This window comes from Papio anubis, chromosome 3 (assembly GCF_008728515.1).
Source record: "Papio anubis isolate 15944 chromosome 3, Panubis1.0, whole genome shotgun sequence".
NCBI classification, from domain to species: domain Eukaryota; kingdom Metazoa; phylum Chordata; class Mammalia; order Primates; family Cercopithecidae; genus Papio; species Papio anubis.
In genome coordinates this window covers 49698363-49704362 of record NC_044978.1, presented here as the reverse complement: position 1 = coordinate 49704362, position 6000 = coordinate 49698363, and positions in this window count along the sequence as shown.

Here is a 6000-nt window from a genome sequence, read left to right as displayed (position 1 = left end):
ATTTGATAGCTGCTGTTTCAAAGGGTCATTTTATTTTATCTTATTTTATTTTGAGACAGGGTCTTGCTCTATTGCCCAGGCTGGAGTGCATTGGCGCTACCATAGGTCACTGCAGCCTCAGACTCCTGGGCTCAAGTGATCCTCCCACCTCAGCCCCCTGAGTAGCTGGAACTACAGGCACATGCCATCATGCCTAGCTAATTTTTTAATTTTTTGTAGAGATGAGGTCTTGCTGTGTTGCCCAGGCTGGTCTTGAACTCCTGGCCTTGAGTGATCCTCCTGCCTCAGCATGTTAAATAATACTGAACTTTAAAATGAAAAAAGTAAATTCTTCTGTATGCAATCACATTTCAGCATTTAGCAACTCTGAAAAGAATTTAGAAAAGGTAACAATTGGCTACAAGGCTAAGCCCGACAGAATCTGTTTCTGCTAAGCACAGCTAGTTCTTTCTTCATTCCCACTGAGGAATGTGAAAAGCAATGATACTAAATCTAAAAAAAAAAAAAAAAAAGTGTGTCAAATTCAAGTATTTGTGTTTCTTTTTCTTTTCTTTTTTTTTTTTTTGAGACGGAATTTCGCTCTTGTCACCCAGGCTGGAATTCAGTGGTGTGATCTGGGCTCACTGCAACCTCCACCTCTCAGGTTCAAGTGATTCTCCTACCTTAGCCTCCTGAGTGGCTGGGATTACAGGTGCCCACTACCACGCCCAGCTAATTTTTGTATTTTTAGTAGAGACAGGGTTTTGCCGTGTTGGCCAGGCTAGTCTTGAACTCCTGACCTCAGGTGATCCACCTGCCTCAGCCTCCTAAAGTGCTGGGATTACAGGTGTGAGCCACTGAGTCTGGCCTATTTCCTAAGTATTTTAACTACATATTGCTACTTAACAAACTACCCCGACTTCATGGCTTAGAACACAACCATCTTATTTGCTCACAATTTAGCAGGTCATCAATTTGGTCTGTGTTCAGCTGGGTTGTTCTTTTCTGGTCTCTCCTGGGGTCGTTCATATAACTGAAGTCATGCGGCATCGTGGCTGGAGCTGGATGATCTGGGATGGCCTCCTTTACACATCTGGGGTTACTGTTAGCTGTAGATGGAGCACCTCTCTCCCTGTGATCTCTCATTCTCATGGAGGGTAGCTCAGGCTTCTTTGCGTGGTAGTCTCAGGATTTCAAGAGGGTGAGAGCTCAGAAAGTCACTTCCGTAGCATTCTGTTGGTCAAAACAAAGTACAAGTCCCGCCCAAATTCAAGGGAATGAAGAAACAGTCTCTATCTTTTGATGGGAAGAGATGTAAAACCACATTTCTTTTTTATTTAAAAAAATTTTTTAAGTAAAAAAAAAAAAAAAATTTAAGTAGAGACAGGGTCTTACTGTATTTTCCAGCCTTGTCCCAAGTTCTTGGACTCAAGTGATTCTCCTGCCTTGGCCTCCCAAAGTGCAGTAACTACAGGTGTGAGCCACCATGCCTGGCCTAAAGTCACACTTAACAGGAGTGTATACAAAAAGGTGGGAAGAATTTGTGACTATATTTTTTCAATCTACTGTGTTAACATTGGCTCAAAATTCAGAAACAATACATAAAAATATTGAATTTGATTACACTGAAATAAAAAAATCTTATACTACAAAAATACCATAAGTAAAATAAAAAGTTAAATCACAAACTTGGAAGAATATTTGTAATTTATAGCACAGCACAGACTAAAGTTTAATGTCCGTAGCATATAAAGAGCTTCTAAAAAACAGAAGAAGGAAGGACTGACACACTACAGGAAAATGCACTAGAGATATAAACAGACAGATTGCAGAAAAAGAAATGCATAGAGTCCTTAACCATTAAAAAAAAATGTTTTTATGGTCCTTAACCATAAAAAAAAGTCCAGGTGTCGTAGTTCATGCCTGTAATCCCAGCACTTTGGGGGGCTGAGGCGAGAGAATCTCTTGAGGCCAGGAGTTTGAGACCAGTCTAGGGAACATAGTCACACCCTGTAGCTACAAAAAAAGTATATTAAAAAAATTTTTTTGGCGGGGTGCGGTGGCTCACACTTGTAATCCCAGCACTTTGGGGGGCCGAGGCAGGCGCATCAGAAGGTCAGGAGATCAAGACCATTCTGGGTAACATGGTGAAACCCTGTCTCTACTAAAAATACAAAAAATTAGCTGAGTGTGGTAGCACGCACCTGTAGTCCCAGCTGCTTGGGAGGCTGAGGCAGGAGAATCGCTTGAACCTGGGGTTGCAGTGAGCCAAGATCACACCACTGCACTCTAGCCTGGGTGACAGAGCAAGACTCCGTCTCAAAAAAAAAAAAAAAAAAAAAAACTTCACTCTCTCTTTTCTTTTTTTTTTTGAGACAAGGACTCACTCTGTCACTAAGGCTGGACTGCAGTGGTGTAATCATGACTCACTGAAGCCTTGACCTCCCAGGCTTAAGCAATCCTCCCACCTCAGCCTCCTGAGTAGCTGGGACTACAGGCGCACACCATCATACCCTGCTAATGTTTTGTAATTTTTGTAGAGACAGGGTTTCACCCATGTTGCCCAGGCTGGTCTCCAACTTCTGTGCTCAAGTGATCTGCAGCCTCAGCCTCCCAGAGTTCTGGGATTCCAGGCGTGAGCCACTGGGCCCAGCCCGACCTCACTCTTAATAAGGGAAATGCAAATTTAAACTGCACTGAGATATTTTTCATCTGTCACGTGAGCAAAAAACCCAAATGTTAGGGCACTCACATACATTGCTGTTTCTGCATGTAAAACAGGAAACAGGCGCTCACATACATTGTTGTTTTGGGGATGTAAAATGGTAGCCCTACTATGAAAGGACTTTTGTAATAGCAGCAAAATTACGTATGTATTTGACTTAGTAATCCCTCTTTCAGAAATCTATCCCAATGATACAGTGGCAAAAATACGTAGGCATGAAGTTATACATTGCAGCACTATTTCTAATAGCAAATTCTAGAAATAAGCCAAATGTCCATCAGAAGGAGATTGGTTGAATAAACAATCCATGGTGCCCATACAACGTAGTTCTATGTAACCACGAAAAGCAATGAGAAATATTACTATCTACAATTTAGAGTAATCTCCAGGCATATAGTTGAATGCAAAAAGCAAGGTAGAAAAATGTATGTGTATAGTAAACTACCTCTTATCTAAGAAAAAATAATATATGTAATATATATAGGTAATGTATATTATATATATAAATGATGGGAATAATTTGTGACTAAATTCTTACATATAGAATTTCTTAAGCTCTCTCTATATAATTATATATATAATTATACATATATATGTATATTTACATATATAATTTCTTAAGCTCTCTGTGTATATATATATATATATAGCTAAGAAAGAAGGATTTTGGCTTATCCTTTCCATTTTTTCTTTGTATAAGCTATATATAACATATTTTATATGTTATATATATGCTATATGGTATATAGATACATATATATAGCTTATATTAAAAAATGAGAAGAACGATAAGCCAAAATGATTCTACATTGGGAAGTGGAAGGAACAGATGGAAAGAATATGGAGAAAGGGTATCACTATTTAACAACTCCTAATAAAATAACGAATCAATGGCTTCTAACATTATGAAGAGAAAAGCACCAAATATTATGCACCTCCTTATGGATGTATGAACATGACCTACAGATAATTCCTGCCAAAGCCAGGTACAGTGGCTCACCCCTGTAATCTCAGTACTTTGAGAGGCTGAGGTGGGAGGATCACTTGAGACCAGGAGTTCAAGACCAGCATGGGCAACATAGAGAGACCTTGTCTCTATAAAAAAAATTTAAAAATTAGCATGTGCTTGTAGTCCCAACCACTTGGGAGGCTGAGGTTGGAGGATTGCTTGAGCCCAGGAGTAGGAGGCTGCAGTGAGCTATGATAGCACCACTGCACTCTGGCCTGGGCAACAGAGGGAGACCTTGTCCCTAAAATAAATAAATAAATAGGAATGATCGAACCTCTAAATCTAAATACCAATTTATAAGCAATATGGGGGAGAGGAACATGTTAAAACAAGACAAACACATATGGTTGCAATAAGCAAAATCCAGAGTGAAAAATTCTACAGATCAAATGAGTCACTTTATTGAAACCATAAATTGCAAAGAAAAGTAGAAGAGAGATGGAGGAGCAATCTATAGAAAAAGAGACTTAAAGATGTATTTACCATTTGTGGACTTTTTTTTCTTTTTTGAGATGGAGTCTCGCTCTGTCGCCCAGGCTGGAGTGCCATGGCGTGATTTTGGCTCACTGCAACCTCCGCCTCCCAGGTTCAAGCAATTCTCCCGCCTCAGCCTCCCAAGCACCTGGGATTACAGGCACCTGCCACCATATCTGGCTAATTTTTGTATTTTTGTAGAGATGGGGTTTCTCCATGTTGGCCAGGCTGGTTTTGAACTCCTGACCTCAGGTGATCTGCCTGCTTCAGCTTCCCAAAGTGTTGAGATTACAAATGTGAGCCGCCGCACCCGGCCACCCATTGTGGACTTTAATTGGATTCTGACTTAAGAAACAAACTGAAGGGAGAGAGAAATCCTTTATGAAGTAGTTGAGGAAAATTTGATCTTTGATCATTGACTAGATAATTAACAATAGTAAACAATTATTATTATTTTACAGACATATATCCAGTATCATAGATTTGACTTTATAACCTTATTCACATGTCTCAAATTAGTGTTAGCTGTAGGTGGGCCCTCCGTTGTGGTGGTCAAAGGCAATGGATAGGAATATGAATACAAGATTTGCCATGAGTTGATAATTGGTAAATCCGGGTGGAGTGCACATAAGGATTCATTATACTATTCTCTTTACTTATGTTTGAAATTTTATACAATAAAACATTAGAATAAAAAAAGTATGAAGTTTTTTTAAGATGAGGAAACTCTTTTTTTGTGTGTTTGCTTTTTTGAGACGAGTCTCGCTCTGTCGCCAGGCTGGAGTGCAGTGGTGCAATCTTGGCTCACTGCAATCTCTGCTTCCCAGGTTCAAGCGATTCCCCTGCCTCTGTCCCTTCCCGAGTAGCCGGGACTACAGGTGCGCATAACCACACGCAGTTAATTTTTTGTATTTTACTAGAGACGGGGTTTCACCATGTTGGTCAGATGGTCTTGATCTCCTGACCTCGGGTGATCTGCCCACCTTGGCCTCCCAAAGTGCTGGGATTACAGGTGTGAGCCACCTTGCCTGGCCTTTTTTTATTTTATTTTTATTTTTTTGAAACACTCCTGGTAGACTCTGTAAAATACCTAGAATTGTGGCGATTCATCCTATGATTACCAGAAGGATGAAGCCAAAACATTCTTTTTTTATTGACACAGAATCTTGCTCTGTCGCCTAGGCTGGAGTACAGTGGCATGAACATGACTCACTGCAACCTTGACTTCCTGGGATCAAGTGATCCTCCTGCCTCAGCTTCCTATGTAGCTGGACCACAGGCATTCACCACCACACTTGGCTAATTTTTTGTTTTTTTTGTAGAGACAAGGCTGCTCAGGCTGGTCTCAAAGTCCTGGGTTCAAGTGATCCTCCCGCCTTGGCCTCTCAAAGTGCTGGGAATACAGGTGTGAGCCACTGTGCCTTGCCCAAAACATTCTTGATAGAGCAGGACAACAGATACAACCAGGGTCTTGATGACTGAGCCATGAAATAAGCCAACCCTGGATATCTAGTTATGTAATAACAATCTATCTAGTTATGTAATAACAATCTCTGTCATTTAATCCCTCTTGAGTATGTTTCTGTTATTTTTAGTAGAAAATGGAGGAAAATGCATTTGTATGTGTGTGCAAGGTCTCATTGCCCTCTAGCTGAAGAGTGATACAACTCCAGAATCCTATTCTTAGAGCCTGCTTCCTAGGATCACTTCCAGTACCAATGATCTAAAGTGACGTTCCCTAGAAACAGGAATGCTTTGGCCGGTCTTTTATGAGAGGAGTATTCCGCAGAGAATGGAGGGAGGAAAGCAGAAA